Source organism: Phyllobates terribilis, unplaced genomic scaffold, assembly GCF_046119375.1.
Source record: "Phyllobates terribilis strain yellow unplaced genomic scaffold, ASM4611937v1 Scaffold_3__8_contigs__length_932513732, whole genome shotgun sequence".
NCBI classification, from domain to species: Eukaryota; Metazoa; Chordata; class Amphibia; order Anura; family Dendrobatidae; genus Phyllobates; species Phyllobates terribilis.
The window spans coordinates 826,105,661-826,126,440 of NW_027362763.1; positions in this window are offsets into that span (position 1 = coordinate 826,105,661).

Sequence of the window (20,780 nt, forward strand, 5' to 3'; positions counted from 1 at the left end):
ACCAAACCTAAAAAAGGGGGTGGACAAAAGTATTGGCACCCTTTGAAAAATCATGTGATGCTTCTCTAATTCGTGTAATTAACAGCACCTGTAACTTACCTGTGGCACCTAACAGGTGTTGGCAATAACTAAATCACACTTGCAGCCAGTTAACATGGATTAAAGTTGACTCAACCTCTGTCCTGTGTCCTTGTGTGTACCACATTGAGCATGGAGAAAAGAAAGAAGACCAAAGAACTGTCTGAGGACTTGAGAAACCAATTTGTGAGGAAGCATGAGCAATCTCAAGGCTACAAGTCTATCTTCAAAGACCTGAATGTTCCTGTGTCTTCCGTGCACAGTGTCATCAAGAAGTTTAAAGCCCATGGCACTGTGGCTAACCTCCCTAGATGTCTACGGAAAAGAAAAATTGACGAGAGATTTCAACACAAGATTGTGCAGATGGTGGATAAAGAACCTCGACTAACATCTAAACAAGTTCAAGCTGCCCTGCAGTCCGAGGGTACAACAGTGTCAACCCGTACTATCCGTCGGCGTCTGAATGAAAAGGGACTGTATGGTAGGATATCCAGGAAGACCCCACTTCTTACCCTGAGACATAAAAAAGCCAGGCTGGAGTTTGCCAAAACTTACCTGAGAAAGCCTAAAATGTTTTGGAAGAATGTTCTCTGGTCAGATGAGACAAAAGTAGAGCTTTTTGGCAAAAAGCATCAACATAGAGTGTACAGGAAAAAAAAAGAGGCATTCAAAGAAAAGAACACGGTCCCTACAGTCAAACATGGCGGAGGATCCCTGATGTTTTGGGGTTGCTTTGCTGCCTCTGGCACTGGACTGCTTGACCGTGTGCATGGCATTATGAAGTCTGAAGACTACCAACAAATTTTGCAGCATAATGTAGGGCCCAGTGTGAGAAAGCTGGGTCTCCCTCAGAGGTCATGGGCCTTCCAGCAGGACAATGACCGAAAACACACTTCCAAAAGCACTATAAAACGGTTTGAGAGAAAGCACTGTAGATTTCTAAGGTGGCCAGCCATGAGTCCAGACCTGAGTCCCATAGAACACCTGTGGAGAGATCTCAAAATGGCAGTTTGGAGAAGGCACCCTTCAAATATCAGGGACCTGGAGCAGTTTGCCAAAGAAGAATGGTCTACAATTCCAGCAGAGCATTGTAAGAAACTCATTGATGGTTACCGGAAGCGGTTGTTCGCAGTTATTTTGGCTAAAGTATTAGGCTGAGGGTGCCAATACTTTTGTCTGGCCCATTTTTGGAGTTTTGTGTGAAATGATCAATGATTTGACTTTTGCTTCATTCTCTGTTGTGTTTTTTCCTTGCAAGCAAATGAAATGAAGATAATAATACCAAAGAATTTGTGATTGCAATCATTTTCAGGAAGAAACTGAGTATTATCTGACAGAATTGCAGGGGTGTCAATACTTTTGGCCAGCACTGTATGGGGTCCATTATTCTGTATGAAGCATTATATGGGGTCCATTATTCTATTATTCTCTATAGAGCATTATATGGGGCTCATTATTCTGTATGGAGAATTATATGGGGTCGATTATTCTCTATGGAGCATTATATGGGGTCCATTATTCTGTATGGAGCATAATATGGGGTGCATTAGTCTGTATGGAGCATTATATGGGGTCTATTATTCTGTATGGAGCATTATATGGGGTCCATTATTCTATTATTCTCTATAGAGCATTATATGGGGCTCATTATTCTGTATGGAGAATTATATGGGGTCCATTATTCTCTATGGAGCATTATATGGGGTCCATTATTCTGTATGGAGCATAATATGGAGTGCATTATTCTGTATGGAGCATTATATGGGGTCCATTATTCTGTATGGAGCATTATATGGGGTCCATTATTCTATTATTCTCTATAGAGCATTATATGGGGCTCATTATTCTGTATGGAGAATTATATGGGCTCCATTATTCTCTAGGGAGTATTATATGGGGTCCATTATTCTGTATGGAGCACAATATGGGGCCCATTATTCTGCATGGAGCATTGAATTGGAGTGCATTATTCTGTTTGAAGCAATATATGAGGTCCATTATTCTGTATGGAGCATTATATGGGGCCAATTATTCTGTATGAAGCAGTATACGGTATTGTTCTCATTATTCTGTATGTAGCATTATATGGGGCCCATTATACTGTATGGAGGACTATGAAGTTCCCATTATACCGTATGGGAGATTATATGGGGTCAGTATACCGTATGGAGGACTATACTGTCCGGTCTGCACTGTGCACTGCCAGTTATCGTCGGTTTCTGAGCTATTGTAGAATTTACAATAGATATCACTCATGTAATGTAAGAAGTAAGTGAAATCTTTGGCCTTGTACTATATATATATATATATTTCTCTGCCGTATCTGCACCATGAATCCTGGTATTTATTAAAGGGGCCCACTGAGACTCTTTCGCTGGGGCCTACGAAAGCCTGGAGCCGACCCTGCTGTCTGCAACCAAAGAGAAAAACAGGAATTCTCCTGTAGAGGCGAAAACTGGTGAAAATACAGGATAAAAGTAAAAAAAAATGACCAGGTATAGTGATATTCCAAAATGTACACACATGGCAGCTTATTCTTAAAAGTTACTTAAAATGATAATTTCCCTTTAAATATTGGAACCTCTCTCCAGCAGGGAACGGCAATCTCCATGAATAAAGTCCACTGCACTCGTTCTGATTATTATATTTAGCATACAAGGCATTATCGGTTTAGAATCGCCTCAGTCATTGTTATAAGATCGTTATGTTTCCGGGCATAAATCATACGCTTGTAACATTGTGTATTCCTTAGTGTTGCAAATCTGAAATATTGTAAATTACATACTCCAGTTTGCCTAAAAATATTCCTAAAAAATGCTAAGAGGAGAATTTTTACTCTGCTGTACAATATGTAGTGTGTCCCCTGCCCCCGCTGTGCCCCTTCACAGAGTATGGTGCCCCATAGTGCAATCCTCTACATAGTATGATGCCTTCACAGTGCCACCTCTACAGGGCCCCAACAATGATTTCCCTCTCACAGTAACGCACCCACAGTGATTCCTCATAGATTTTGGTGCCTCCACAGCGCTTTCCCCCACACATTATAGTTCCCCCATGGAGCATTATTGAGTAATTTGATAAGACTATTATTGTGTACGGTACAAATGATCATAGAATCATAGAATGGTAGAGTTGGAAGGGACCTCCTGGGTCATCTGGTCCAACCCCCTGCTCAAAGCAGGATTCACTAAATCATCTCAGATAGATGTCTGTCCAGCCTCTGTTTGAAGACGTCCATTGAAGGGGAACTCACCACCTCTCGTGGCAGCCTGTTCCACTCATTGATCACAATAACTGTCAAAAAGTTTTTTCTAATATCTAATCTGTCTCCTCCCATTCAGTTTCATCCCATTGCTTCTAGTCTTTCCTTGTGCAAATGAGAATAAAGATGATCCTTCTACAATGTGACAGCCCTTGAGATATTTGTAGACAGCTATTAAGTCTCCTCTCAGTCTTCTTTTTTGCAAGCTAAACATTCCCAAATTCTGTAACCGTTCCTTATAGGACATGGTTTGCAGATCGGTCACCATTCTGGTCGCTCTTCTCTGAACTTGCTCCAGTTTGTCAATGTCTTTTTTTAAATGTGGTGCCCAAAACTGGACACAGTATTCCAGATGAGGTCTGACCAAAGAGGAGTAAAGTGTGAAAATGACTTCACGTGATCTAGACTCTATGCTTCTGTTAATACATCCCAGAATAGTATTTGCCTTTTTTGCTGCTGCATCACACTGTTGACTCATGTTCAGTCTATGATCTATTAGTATGCCTAAGTCTTTTTTACTTGTGCTGTTGCTTAGCTGTATTCCTCCCATTCTGTATATGCTTTTTTCATTTTTATTGCCAAGATGTTGTACTTTGCATTTTTCCCTGATAAAAAAACATTCTGTTAGTTGCAGCCCACTGCTCCAGTTTATGTAGGTCTTTTTGAATCCTCTCTCTCTCTTCTCTGGTGTTAGCTATCCCTCCTAGCTTTGTGTCATCAGCAAATTTAATCAGTTTACCCTCAATTCCTTCATCTAAATCATTGATAAAGATGTTGAACAATACAGGTCCCAGGACAGAGCCCTGTGGTACCCCACTTGAGACATTCATCCAACTGGATGTGAAGCCATTTACGACCACTCTTTGAGTCCGATCACTAAGCCAGTTATGAATCCACCTAACAGTTGCCTTGTCCATTCCATACTTGGTCATTTTTTCAATAAGGATGGTGTGAGATACTTTGTCAAATGCTTTGCTGAAGTCAAGATATACTATATCTACAGCATTTCCCTGATCCACCCAGTCAGTGATTCTGTCATAGAAGGAAATTAAGTTAGTCTGACATGACTTTTTAGTTACAAACCCATGCTGACTCTGGTTAATCACTTCATTCTTATCCAGGTACTTACATACATGTTGTTTAATAATTTGTTCAAAGATCTTTCCTGGTATAGAAGTCAGACTCACCGGCCTATAGTTCCCTGGTCCACCTTCTTCCCCTTTTTGAAGATAGGAACAACATTTGCTCTTCTCCAGTCTTCTGGGACTTCTCCTGTTCTCCAAGAATTTTCAAAGATTATGGAGAGTGGTTCTAAAATTTCTTCTACGATCTCCTTCAGTACTCTGGGGTGTAATTCATCTGGACCTGGAGACTTGAACTCATTTATGTTAGCTAAATATTCCCTTACAATCTTTCTGTTTACAAATAAGGTGGATTCTTCTATTCCTTTAATAGGACAGTAAAGATCAGTTGATGTTACATTTTCTTTCTGAGAGAAAACTGATGCAAAATAGGAATTAAAAAGTTCTGCCTTCTCAACATTCTTTCTTACCATTTCACCATTTTCATCCTGTAAAAATCCTATAGCATCTTTGACTTTTCTTTTACTTTTGACATACCCCCAAAATCCTTTTTTATTGCTTTTGACATCTCTTGTAAGCCTTAATTCATTGTCAGCTTTAGCTAACCTGATACGTGCCCTACAGGATCTGCAGACTGCATTATAATCTTCTTTAGATATGCCTCCCTCTTTCCATTTGATAAACATTTCTTTCTTTATTTTTAGCATGTGTTTAATTTCTGTGTTCATCCATCCTGGTTTCATTAAATGCTTCCCATTTTTCCTACTTTTTGGGATTGTTAACGATTGTGCTTTGAGAATCTCATTTTTAAAAATTTCCCATCCTTCCAGGACATTTTTGTCCTTAAGGATATCCAGCCATTGGATCCCTCCTATTCTCTTTCTGAGTCGCTTAAAATCTGTATTTCTGAAATCTAACCTTGAAGTTTCAGTCTTCACATGTCTTCCTCCTCTAGTTATCCAAAATTCTATAATAGCATGATCGCTGCCTCCTAGCGCCCCAGCCACTTTTACCTCCTCAACCATTTCCTCCCTGTTTATAAGGATTAGATCCAAAGTAGCAGATCCCCTTGTTTTCTCTCCTACCTTTTGGAAGATAAAGTTGTCAGCAAGAGAGGATAAGAATTTGCTTGACCTGTTAGCATTACTTGAGAGAGATTCCCAACAAATGTCTGGATAGTTGAAATCTCCCATGACCACTACGTCATATTTTTTGGAGAACTTGGTCATTTGATACATAAAGAGTTCATCCATATCTTCAGTTTGCCCAGGTGGCCTGTAGTAAATGCCTACAATGGTGTCCTTTCTGTTGTTCTCTACTTGTATTCTTGCCCAAACAGTTTCCACAGAACTCCCAGTCTCTGCTTCAATCTCTGTGCAGATATACGCTTTTCTAACATACAATGCGACACCTCCTCCTTGTTTATCAAGTCTGTTTCTTGCAAATAAGTTGTATCCTTTTAGCCTTGTGTTCCAATCATGTGTATCGTCCCACCAAGTTTCAGTGATTCCAATGACATCATTTTTCTTTTCCTGCGTTAGTAGTTCCAATCAGAGGTGGATTAAGAGTAGCAAGGGCCCCGGACAGTTTAGAAGGCGCGGGCCCCCCCCCCACACCTGATTTATCACGTGACATGTCACATGATCCCCTGTGATAGATCATGTGATAGTTCACAGGAAATTAATTTGGCACAATATTAATTGTGCTGCCTCATCTGAGAGCAGCACAATATTGGTGCAGATACCCTGATTCCAGCGATGTGTCACTTTTTCAGCTGCTTGTTGTCATTTTGAGAAAATCACCGTTTTATCTGCTGCAGATCTAGCAGCTCTCTGAATGCTGCGCTCTGTATAGCCCCACCCACACCACTGATTGGCAGCTTTCTGCCCATGCTCAGTGTACACAGAAATCTACTGATCAGTGATGGGGGTGGGGTCCTACAGAACTTACTAGTCATCTAGTGATAATTACCTTCTGACAAATCAATGATTTTATCAAAACAGCACTAAGCAGCCCAGTAAGTGACACATTACTGGAATCAGTGCCTCTAACCCTACATTATGCTGCTCTCAGATTAGGTGGCAAAAAACTGATGACAGATTCCCTTTAAAGGAGCTGTAAAGACAAAAAAGTTTGTATTAAAAAAATACAAGCCATTTGTGAAATTAACTTTTTTTCATTGTTAATTCACATTAGACTGTATCTTCAATACTTTTGTCAGCAGGTCTTATTACAGACTCTGAATAGGGCAGCTCTCTCCCTCTCCCTCAGCAGAAAGTCACAGCATGGTTAAAAAACGGGATCTTTTATGATTTTCTCATAATAAATAAAAAAGGACATGCAAGTCCTCCAAACTATTTTCCGTTTCTCTATAGGGGAGGTCCTAAATCTTTCTTGTTCTTTAGTTGATCACATGTCAAAAAGGCAAAGCATTTACTATGAACTCGCCTAAAAAAAATATACACTTGGAGAGTAATATCATCATCTGCATGTAAATATTCCTTGACTCTAAGGGCTCGCTCACACTGTCGAATAACACGGCCGAATGCTATGTGATGTTTTATCGGATAGGACTCGGCCCTATGTTATACTATGGAACAGTGCAGATCTGCGATTATTGGCATGAGAAAATAATCTCATTCGATATTCGGACCATGTGCACCCATACAAGTCTATGGGTGCACGTAAAACATTGGACTGCAGTCGGATGTCATCCAAGTGCAGTCCGATGAACCCTCACAGAGACTATGGAGAAGATGGAGAAATTAAGTTCTCCATCTTCTCCATATCTGTGCTGCGAGAGAATCGGATCACACTCAGTTGAAGCTGTGACAGAGTTTGAGCCGAGTGTCATTAGCATAATTGGCCCTATTCTCTTGCATGAGAGAATATATGGCTTAGTGAGTGGACCCTAAAACTGAATAGTAGTGACGGACAGGCACCTCACAAGCGGGATCCATGTAGCTCTCAGATGTCATGTAGGTAGGGCTTCATTCCATGGGGTAGGGCTTAATTTCAAGGTATATAAAAAAATGGACTTCAAATAAAAATTAAATGAACACAAAAATCACTAATTGAATTATTTTTTTCGTATTTATGTTTGCAGCCCCTTTAAAAACCCTTTGAGGACCAAGGCACATATATGTCCCATAGTTTTAAACTGGAAAAAAATTTGATTGAATAAAATTTAAGGTCCTCGAAGGTTTAAGTAGGTCATAAATTCATATGAATACTTGCTCATACAATTGCACATGCCAAAAGATGAAGAAGAACAGAATCAAAAATATGACATTAAGTGGAGCACTTACAGGTATTCAAGGTGAAAGAGACCAGCAAAGGCATCGTCTCGAATGACAGTAAATGAGTTAGAATTCAGCAAGCTGAAAATGAAGACAGCAGGTTAGAAGCGAACCAGACTTTATGGTGATCAGAATTAGTCAAGCAGAATTTATTGACTGCTCTTGCAAAGCACTGAGACTCCCGCTGTGTATAGATGACGCCATGCGGCCTCCCGCTGTGTATAAATGGCGCCGTGCGGCCTCCCGCTGTGTATAGATGGCACTGTATAGATGGATATGTGCGGCCTCCTGCTGAGTATACGTGTATAGATGGCTACGTGCGGCCTCCTGCTGAGTATAGATGCCGCACGGCGCTCCCCCCAGAGACAGCAGGAGGCCGCACAGTGCCATCTATGCTCAGCGGGAGGCCGCACGTAGCCATCTATACACAGCAGGAGGCCGCACGGTGCCATCTATACTCAGCGGGAGGCCGCACGTAGCCATCTATACACAGCGGGGGGCCACACGGCGCTCCCCCCAGAGACAGCAGGAGGCCGCACAGCGCCATCTATACTCAGCGGGAGGCCGCATGCAGTCATGCACACACACAAACATATACAGACACGCATAAACACATTTGAAACACAAAAATACATACAAACAGACATCACACAATGACATCTGCCCACACACGCACACAAACACACACACATACACAGACAGACAACACACACACACACCTGCCCACACACACACCTGCCCCCACACACACACACACCTGCCCACACACACATCTGTGTGTGTATGTATAGTGTGTGTGTGTGTGTGTGTGTGTGTGTGTGTGTATGTATGTATAGTGTGTGTGTGTGTGTTTAATTTGTGTGTGTGTATTTTTTTTTTAAGTTAAAAACAAGTAAAATGCATGTGGCATCAATATCAAGACTCCAGATATAAGGGCCTATTGACACTGAATTTTGCAATGCATTCATCTCCTCTTTCCAGGCTTCTATCTAAATCCCTGAAAAATGGCATTCAGATGGGCCTTGACATAGCCATTGATTTGAACAAAGGCAAACCGAGGCTAAAGTCTGAATCTTTAGGCTCCATTTGCTCTGCTTTCAGATGTCTCATTTCAGACAGCACAATCCTGAATTTCAGGGATTCAGTTGTAAGCCTTGTGTAAAGACCTGAATGCAGCGCTGAATGTAGTGTGAATAGGTCCTTACATCCTACACCACCTCAGGGGGGATTGTTGTTATGGAGTATTGCCCCTGGGTGGCTGCAGTTATGACCACTACCAGGGCTCGCGGTCACCCACCCTAGCTTTGGTATTCTGGGGAGCTGGTATAATGAATATCTGAGAAGAGCCCTAGAGAAGCAAGAACATTGGACAACCAAGAGGTGGTGGCCTCAAGTCAGGTGTAGTGTTCAACAGGGCAAGACTTTCTAACCTGCCCACACACACACACATCTGCCCACACAGACACACACACACACCTGCCCACACAGACACACCCACACACCTGCCCACACAGACACACACCTGCCCACACACACACACACACATATACACACACCTGCCCACACACACACACACCTGCCCACACACACCTGCCCACACACACCTGCCCACACACACCTGCCCACACACACACATACACATCTGCCCACACACATACACACATATACACACACATCCACCCACACACACACCTGCCAACACACACACACACACCTGCCCACACAGACACAAACACACACCTGCCCACACACACACAAACCTGCCCACACACACACACCTGCCCACACATACACACCTGCCCACACAGACACACCTGCCCACACAGACACACACACACACACCTGCCCACACACACACACACACACCTGCCCACACAGACACACACACACACCTGCCCACACAGACACACACACACACCTGCCCACACAGACACACACACACACCTGCCCACACAGACACACACACACCTGCCCACACAGACACACCCACACACACACACACCTGCCCACACACACACACACACACACACCTGCCCACACACACACACACACACCTGCCCACACACACACACACACACCTGCCCACACACACACACACACACCTGCCCACACACACACACACCTGCCCACACACACACACACACACCTGCACACACACACCTGCCCACATACACACCTGCCCACACACACACCTGCCCACACACACATCTGCCCACACACACATTTGCCCACACACACACACATCTGCCCACACACACATCTGCCCACACACACACACATCTGCCCACACACACACATCTGCCCCCACACACACACACACACACACATCTGCCCACACACACACATCTGCCCACACACACACACACACATCTGCCCACGCACACATCTGCCCACACACACATCTGCCCACACACACACATCTGCCCACACACACACATCTGCCCACACACACACACATCTGCCCACACACACATCTGCCCACACACACACATCTGCCCACACACACACACATCTGCCCACACACACACACATCTGCCCACACACACACACACCTGCCCATACACACACACATCTGCCCACACACACACACATCTGCCCACACACACACATCTGCCCACACAGACATCTGCCCACACACACACATCTGCCCACACACACACATCTGCCCACACACACACACATCTGCCCACACACACACATCTGCCCACACACACATCTGCCCACACACACACATCTGCCCACACACACACACATCTGCCCACACACACACACATCTGCCCACACACACACACAACTGCCCACACACACACACATCTGCCCACACACATCTGCCCACACACACACATCTGCCCACACACACACACACACATCTGCCCACACACACACACACATCTGCCCACACACACATCTGCCCACACACACATCTGCCCACACACACATCTGCCCACACACACACACATCTGCCCACACACACATCTGCCCACACACACACACATCTGCCCACACACACACACACCTGCCCACACACACACACACATCTGCCCACACACACACACATCTGCCCACACACACACACACCTGCCCACACACACACACACATCTGCCCACACACACACACATCTGCCCACATACACACACACATCTGCCCACACACACACACACATCTGCCCACACACACACATCTGCCCCCACACACACACACACATCTGCCCACACACACACACACACACACATCTGCCCACACACACATCTGCCCACACACATCTGCCCACACACACACATCTGCCCACACACACATCTGCCCACACACACACATCTGCCCACACACACACACATCTGCCCCCACACACACATCTGCCCACACACACACACATCTGCCCACACACACACATCTGCCCACACACACACACCTGCCCACACACACACACACACACATCTGCCCACACACACACACACATCTGCCCACACACACACACATCTGCCCACACACACACACCTGCCCACACACACACACACCTGCCCACACACACACACACATCTGCCCACACACACACACATCTGCCCACATACACACACACATCTGCCCACACACACACACACATCTGCCCACACACACACACATCTGCCCCCACACACACACACCTGCCCACACACACACACACATCTGCCCACACACACACACATCTGCCCACATACACACACACACCTGCCCACACACACACACACATCTGCCCACACACACACACATCTGCCCACATACACACACACATCTGCCCACACACACACACACATCTGCCCACACACACACATCTGCCCCCACACACACACACACATCTGCCCACACACACACACACACACACATCTGCCCACACACACATCTGCCCACACACATCTGCCCACACACACACATCTGCCCACACACACATCTGCCCACACACACACATCTGCCCACACACACACACATCTGCCCCCACACACACATCTGCCCACACACACACACATCTGCCCACACACACACATCTGCCCACACACACACACCTGCCCACACACACACACACACACATCTGCCCACACACACACACACATCTGCCCACACACACACACATCTGCCCACACACACACACCTGCCCACACACACACACACCTGCCCCCCCCACACACACACCTGCCCACACACACACCAGCCCACACACACACACACACACACACACACACCTGCCCACACACACACACACACACACATCTGCCCACACACACACGTCTGCCCACACACACACACACCTGCCCACACACACACACATCTGCCCACACACACATCTGCCCACACACACACATCTGCCCACACACACACATCTGCCCACACACACATCTGCCCACACACACACTCACCATCCCCCGGCTCCATTCCTCCTGCTTGCTCTCTCTCCTCTCCGGTGGTAAGTAGCAGTACAGGCCGGGCGCGCACTGCGTGACGTCACAGCTTGGAGACACAGCCGCACACAGGGCCGTGTCTCCTAGCAGTGACGCGGCCGGGCCAGCACAGGGAAGTTAACTGCTGCAGTGCTGGCCCGGCCGATGAAGAAGTAGCGGCGGCCACTGCTGGGAGAGCGGTCCGGGCCCCCCCCTCCCGCCACTGCTACCGGTATGTGCCGCGGCGGCCCGCACATATAATGAGGGCAATCCGGCATTAGACACCCCGCCCGGAGCCGCGGGCCCCCTGCAGGCTCGGGGCCCCGGGCGGTCGCCCGGATTGCCCTCATTATAATCCGCCTATTGTTCCAATTCTCCTTGTTTGTTTCCCATGCTTTGTGCATTTGTGCATTTGTATGATACTTTTACTCTTTAGGGTACTCACTCTGAGGTTCACTATCACCATCTGTTGGGCACAATTACTTTTAGGGGCACCATCTGTCTGGCACTGTTGGTTTCTGTGGCACTATCTGTGTAGATCTCTTTCAGTTGCTATTTCTAGTAAGTTTTGATGTATTGGCTATGTGCGCACGATCAGGAAAATTTCTGCAGCGTTCCTGCATCTATTGGCAGCAAAAACGCTGAGATAAATGCGCAGCGTTTTGATGCGTTTTCATGTGTTTTTTTATGTGGTTTTGCCTGCAGATTTGCCATGCGTTTTTCCAGTGCATTGTATAGGAAAAATGCAGGCAAAAACGCAAAAAGAATGGACATGCTGCTTCTTTTTCTGCACATGAAATTCAGTCAGGATAAATTCTGATCAAAGAACTTGCAAAATGTCATAGGAAACCATGGGAGAAGGTTTACAATGCATTTTTGGCCCATTTCTGTGCAGACAAAACGCACCAAAAACGCACTGTGTGCACTTTGGGTCACTGCGCTTCACTGCAAGTGCAGTAATGGGGAAAATGGGGCAACAGTAAAGAATTAGTGATATCAAAATAGATGGATAAGGTGGTGGAAATGTGAGAAGTCAAACATGTCTGTGTTGAAATCCCTACAGATGAGTTGAGGCTAGAAGAAGTCGTAATGGTGGTCTGGACCAGATGGAAAAGATAAGAAAAGTGAATGGCTCCAACTAGAAAGAAGGTGAACATTAAGTCACTTAATATAACTGTATGACTATGTATGACTGTGAGACCTCTTATATGCTTGGCAGAACTGAGATCTAACACCATAAGGATGGAGTATAGTGGTAATGTTTAGTCTTTTTATAGTGTGTTTATTTTGTAACAGTTTGGTGGTGCAATTAAGTTACCTTAAGCTACATTGTCACATTATCATTTCACGCATTTTACTCCCATCTTTACACTAAATATCTTATCAAGTCTCCTCTGCGACCTCATCAGTGATTCTATATAATAATATGGCCCGTGTGTACCTCCCTATAAGAGTAGTGCTCTCCACTAGTGCCATCTCTGTGCCCCCATATAGTACTAGTGCCCTCTGTGCCTCCATACAGTACTAGTGCCCTCTCTGTGCCCCCATATAGTACTATTGCTCTCTCTGTGCCCCCATATAGTAATAGTGCCCCTCTGCGTACCTATAAAGTACTAGTGCCCTCTCTGTGCCCCCACATAGTACTAGTGCCCTCTCTGTGCCTCCATATAGTACTAGTGCCCTCTCTGTGCCTCCATATAGTACTAGTGCCCTCTGTGTGCCCCCATATAGTACTAGGGCTCTCTCTGTGCACCCATATAGTAATAGTGCCCCCTCTCTGCACCCATAAGGTAATAGTGCCCTTTCTGTGCCTCCATACAGTACTAGTGCCCTCTCTGTGCCTCCATATAGTACTATTGCCATCTCTGTGCCTCCATGTAGTACTAGTGCCCTCTCTGTACCCCCATATAGTACTAGTGCCCTCTCTGAGCCCTCATATAGTACTAGTGCTCTCTCTGTGCACCCATATAGTACTAGTGCCCTCTCTGTGCCCCCATATAGAACTAGTGCCCTCTCTGTGCCCCCATATATTACTAGTGCACTCTCTGTGCCCCTATATAGTAGTAGTGTCCCCTCTATGCCCCCATATAGTACTAGTGCCCTCTCTGTGCCTCCTTATAGTATTAGTGCCCTCTCTGTGCTTCCATATAGTACTAGTGCCCTCTCTGTGCCCCTATATAATGCTAGTGCCCTCTCTGTGCCCCCATATAGTAATAGTGCCCCCTCTGCATCCACATATAGTACTAGTGCCCTCTCTGTGCCCTCATATCGTACTAATACCCTCTCTGTGCCGCCATATAATACTAGTGCCCTCTCTGTTCCCCCATATAGTACTAGTGCCCTCTCTGTGCCCCCATATAGTACTAATGCCCTCTCTATGCCCCCATATAGTACTAGTGCCCTCTCTGTGCCTCCTTATAGTATTAATGCCCTTTCTGTGCTTCCATATAGTACTAATGCCCTCTCTGTGCCCCTATATAATGCTAGTGCCCTCTCTGTGCCCCCATATAGTAATAGTGCCCCCTCTGCATCCCCATATAGTACTAGTGCCCTCTCTGTGCCCTCATATAGTACTAATACCCTCTCTGTGCCACCATATAATACTAGTGCCCTCTCTGTGCCCCCATATAGTACTAATGCCCTCTCTGTGCCCCCATATAGTACTAGTGCCCTCTGTTCCCTCATATAGTACTAGTGCCCTCTCTGTGCCCCCATATAGTACTAATGCCCTCTCTATGCCCCATATAGTACTAGTGCCCTCTCTGTGCCTCCATATAGTGTTAGTGCCCTCTCTGTGCCCCCACATGGTGCTAGTGTCCTCTTTGTGCTCCCGTATAGTACTAGTGCCCTCTCTGTGCCCCTATATAGTACTAGTGCCCTCTCTGTGTCCCCATATAGTACTAGTGCCCTCTCTGTGCCCCCACATGGTGCTAGTGCCCTCTTTGTGCTCCCGTATAGTACTAGTGCCCTCTCTGTGCCCCTATATAGTACTAGCGCCCTCTCTGTGTCCCCATATAGTACTAGTGCCCTCTCTGTGCCCCCACATGGTGCTAGTGCCCTCTTTGTGCTCCCGTATAGTATTAGTGCCCTCTCTGTGCCCCCATCTAGTACTAGTGCCCTCTCTGTGTCCCCATATAGTACTAGTGCCCTCTCTGTGCCCCTGTATAGTACTATTGTCCTCTTTGTGCCCCCGTATAGTACTAGTGCCCTCTCTGTGCCCTCATATAGTACTAGTACCCTCTCTGTGGCTCCATGTAGCAATAGTGCCCCCTCTTTGTTTGTATAGAGTAATAAGACCCCCTTGTGACTCTGAATAGTATTAGTCCTGGCTCCGTGCCCCCATATAGTAATAGTGCCATCTCTGTGCCTGAGGATGTGTATATTGTTATAGATAATGTGGACCCAAGTGTCCGAAAATCAGAAGAGCCAAATGATATTGGTCAGAATGTAAAGATGGGTGGTCCGGCACTGAATATAATATAACTGAACAGGAATATAGAGAACATTATTACATTCAATATTCTCAGTCTTTATATTCTCCCCATCTGTAAATACAATGTTCCTTTTACCCCTTACACCTATGTAGTAAAGGTCATAGTCGCCTCTATGTCTTATTCTAGAACAATGGGAATCTTCTTCTCCAGGCCCATGTAAATAGCGTTTTTCTGATACAAATGTGATGTGAGCAGAATATTAAAAATATTTTCAGTTCTTTACAATCCATTTTTATTGGGCCTCGTTCAGACGAGCGTATTATACCGACCTGTGCTCTCTGCACCACAGACCGCACCCGCGCCCAGTATAGCCAATGTCCAGATATTCCACACATGGACCAACAATGTGAGTGGAGACAATCACTTCATGGGCAAGACCTTCCTAAATCGCATCTAACAGGACTGACAGCCGCTGATTGACTGCAGCGCTTATGTGGCACAATGACACAAGATTGCCGGGGACACGGCGCTCGGGGCAGAGAAGCAGTATCAGTCCGACAGAAAATGTGCTTTTTTCTTATTTTATTCAGCACAATAGGGGCATTCAGAAGGAGATGTCAGTAGTAAAGACCCCTGTAACTCAGTCCAGTGTTTGGTGTAAAGCATGGAGGTAATAACCAAAAAGGTTCAGGTACATTTTAGAGCGGTTTTTTCGTTTTTTTCTCCCCTTCTTCCAAGACTCATATAACTTTTTTATTTTTCTGTCTACTTAGCCGTATGAGGGCTTGTATTTTGAGGAACGAGTTGTACTTTTCAAAAAAATAATTTATTTTATCATGTGATGTACTGGAAACAGGAAGAAATTGCAAAAAAAAAGTGCAATTTCACAATTGTTTTTAAATTTTTTTATTTATCATATTCACTATATGGAAAAATGATCTGGCAATATAATTCTCCTCTCCACCTGCGGCTGTTAAAGGCACATGATGGCTGATTAAATGAACTATCATCTGCAGAAAAAGATGCATGCTCAGCGCTGGAGCCCGCATCAAATGCAGTGACACAACTTATGACGTAACTATGTCATATGTCGTGAAGGAGTTAACCTGTCCTATCAAAGACATTGAGAGTCACTCAAGTTAGGAGAGTTGGACTCCACTGGCTGAATATTTACCAGATATAAGCTCATCCACGGGCCAGAGAACGCCCATCAGGGACACTTGTACTGACGCAGATGGGGTACGGCCATCACTGTGCATCCCTGTAACTGTGTTCAATAAGGTAACGAGCAGCCGGCACACTTTCTCATACAATCATATGTGACGTCCTCTTACTCGAAAAAGCCTGTGTTTACCCTGGGTGATGGGGGACTCGGTGTCGGGTCCTATAATGAAGAGATGGGGTGCAGCCGTGGCCCGGACCCGACCCGTGCTCAGGCCCGTCACATTAAAAAGAGATGGTGTGGGCTCATCCGGGTTGAGTGGCTGATTAACGACTACGCCACCTGTGGTGCCTGGTGAAGGGCCACCAGCGCCGCTACAGTCCGCTGAGGCCTGGTTTTACGGCTCCTTGAGTTCTTACTACTCCCCACAGGCGGAGCGTGGCCTCACGGCAGAGGTACAGGAGGATGGGGGTAGTAGTAGAGGGAGACGGGCGCCGCGTCGTGCGGTGTGGCGCAGAATAAACAGTCCGGAGGCCATAGGGGTGAACTTCCAAGGCTTTACTCACCAAAGATGGCTTTTTATTAAATATGAAATTTAAAGTGTAACTATCTTGTAAGTCCTCCACCCTCACCCACTAACTGGTTCCCCTAACTCTTGGTTCCCCAGTCTCCCTGTAACCAGGGGAGCAGCACCTAGTGCATATTAGCTCCCTCTGGTGGAGAAGTGTGGTGTTGGATGCAAGGTTTGGGTCACGACTATCACACTGGTCTTACCTCAGAGGAGGAACACCACACTCCATTAAAGAAGTGCAGCATCCCTGTGGCGGTCGAACCCTCAGGGGCGCCACACATACAACACTGACGACAGTGGAAACCAAACACTCCTGCACCCATGTCTGTGTCTATTCAGCACAGAAGTGTAAAATATCAAGTGCAGCCCGTGGAGTGAGGTGTGCGCAGCCAAGTGAGTAAGAATCACGTCCTGTTCTATATATTAGACTGGTACATGAACATGAGATCTGCTGATTGTGCTACGTCCTGGCAGGTCTGTGCGGATGTGACGTCATTGTAGCATCGGCGTCTCTGCCCGCTTACAGGCAGAGACGTCATCCCCCTTACCGCCGCGCTCCGGGTCCGTCATCTTCCGGCCCTCCTGCTGCTGCTGCCGGCACACGCAGCTTCCCTAGCACTGTGCTTAAGGCGCGCCCGTGCTCCCTCCTTCTTAAAGGGGCCATGACCGCCATCCTAAGGAGTCCCCGGCCAATGGCGGGAGGATCTCTCATATAAAAGGCACCTCCTCCAAAATGGAGGTGCCCGTGCAAGGTTGTAGCTTTGTGTTATAAACCCTGCTTCAGCCCTCAGGTCCCGCTGCTAGTCTGACTACAAGTCCGCCAGCCTGACTACCAGTCCAGTCCGCCAGCCTGACTACCAGTCCAGTCCGCCAGCCTGACTACCAGTCCAGTCCGCCAGCCTGACTCCCTGTCTCCGCCAGCCAAGTACACTCTCCAGCCCGACGGTCTGCCTACGGTCCAAACCCGCCAATCTGTCTATGGGCAAGGCTTGCCTGCCTACCCGGAGAACTTACCAGTTACCTGCCAGTTACCTGCCGTGCCTACCAGCCAGCCTACCTGGAGGCTCCTGCCAGTTACCCGTGGTGTCTACCAGTCCGTCTCCCCGGATCACCTGTCAGCCTGCCTGCCGTGCTCATCCGCTGTACCGGTCAGTCCCTGACTTCTGACCCGTGGAAGTCACCTGCTCTCATACAAGGACTGGCCCAGAGTAGCACCTGGTCCCTCTGCTCGGTCCTTCCTTGGTTCACGGAGTCGATTGAGCCGCCGTGCGACCTTGGTCAGTCCGAGTTGATACCTAGTCATGCCCCTCTGGTCCCTCCTTGCACCGCAGCACAGAGGTTCCACCACCCAGATCCGTAACAGTTTGCACGGGCCATGGAACCCAGTGGCCCCCAGGCTCCTTCGCTTGCTGACGTGTACCAGGAGGTTTCTCGTCAGAGATCCCAACAGGAAACCATCCTGACCTACCTGCGGTCTGTCAACTCTCGCCTCGACACACTGCCTATCACACCAGTGTCCACCTCGAGCCGAGCGACACCCGCTCCTGCGGCGCCTCTGCCTACCTGTGCTATAGCATCCAGCTCAGGACCCCGGGTCTCTGCGCCTCCTTGTTTTGGGGGTGACCCCGTCTTATGTCGGGGTTTTCTGAACCAGTGCACGTTGCACTTTTAACTACTGGCACATCAGTTTCCCTCCGACCGGGCCAAGGTGGCATTCATCATGTCTCACCTCACCGGGGAAGCATTGGCATGGCTAAACCCTCTATGGGAGAGAGGGGATCCCCTGGTGTCCGATCTTCCGGATTTCCTCACTGCCTTCCGGAAGGTCTTCGATGAGCCCGGATGAAGGACTTCTACTGCCTCCTCATTGCTCCAACTCCGCCAAGGGAGTCTCACCATGGGCCAGTATGCCATACAGTTCCGTACCCTTGCTTCTGAGCTTGCCTGGAATGACGAGGCCCTGGTGTCCACCTTCTGGGGTGGTCTTTCCGGATGGAAAAATAACGAGCTAGCCGGCCGGGACATTCCTACCACCCTGGATGACCTGGTGTCACTAGCTGCACGGATTGACATCCGTTTCCTGGAACGAGCTAAGGAGACTACCCGGGAGAGAAGATTTCCTCATCTTGCTCCTGTTTTCCAGAAACCTGCCTCCCACCCTGCAACTCCCCAGGCACGCTCGCCCAAACCCATGCAGATCAACCAGACGAAGATGGTCAAGTCTCGCCAAGAAATACTCCGTGCCGAGGGGAGCTGTTTCTACTGTGGTAGTAAGGAGCATCTGATCCGTTCCTGCCCGGAGAAGCGTCTAGGACCACTCGGAGAGGTCGTCCTAGGCAAGAGTAAATCCTCTCCGTTCTTGACTCTATCCGTTTCTATTTCCTGTGGAGAGAACCGCTTCTTTGAAACCGCCCACCTGGATTCCGGAGCCGCCGGGAATCTCATTTCTCAGTCCCTTGTAGAGAAGTATCAGATTCCCACCAAACCTCTGGCTGAACCATTGGCAGTCGCTTCCGTGGATGGAAGACTCCTTCCGGTGACCATCGTGCTCGTCACAGAGCCTGTGACCCTTCAGGTGGGAATGTTGCTGACGCGCCCCCTGGGAACCGGGACTTGTAGATGCTGGGGGTTGTAGTCACCGTGGCAGTGACCCGGTCTGTGACCCAGGGCGATCAAACCAGGGTAGTTTATGTGAATCTGTTTGTATAGTCCGACTACGCCACCTGGGGAATGCGGTTATTGGGAACCGCCGCTGCGGAGCAGTCCGCTGAAGCTGGTGGTATGTGCAGCAATGTGATGTGACTCCCCACAGGAAGAGTGTAGCTTGAGGCAGCGTGTATGCATGATGGTGGTGATAGTGCCTGGATCAGTAATAATAACACGGAGTCTTTGCAGTGCAGTCCTAGGGTCTTTACTGGTGGTAATTATATAGGCCCAACGGGAGTACTTGCTAGGGATGAGGGCCTGGTCAGTCTGGGAGCAATCCTAGAATTCCCCTGGCCAGGTGGAGTTGTAGGCCTGCCGTTCTGACTGTACTCTTTTGGCTATCCCGCTTATAGTCGTGTTGTAGCCCACGTCCCTGAGTGTAATGTGCTGCTCACCCGTATGGCTGGCGACTCGGATTCTGTGTATTCCTCGCTCCTCTATGGCGGTACTAGTCCTTTCGTGTGGCTGAGCCTCCGGGCTTCTGTTGGCCAGGAGACCTACAATCTCCTGCCGTGCGGTTTCTGCTGCTGGGCTTGAAGGGTCCCACAGCCTCAGACTCCGGTGTCCGGTTCTCGGTGTGTGCTCTGGCTAGGACGAGCTCTGCCAGCTCCAGTCCTCAGCTCCTTGCTCCTTCGTGTCCTATCTGACTCCTGACACTGACTACACTCAGACTGACTAACCCCGCCTCCAGATCCAGTTATATAGGGCAGGATCCTCCCCTTTCTGGTCTGGAGCAGGAGGTGTTGCATGTAGTGTGTTCCCTGACCAGGAAACTC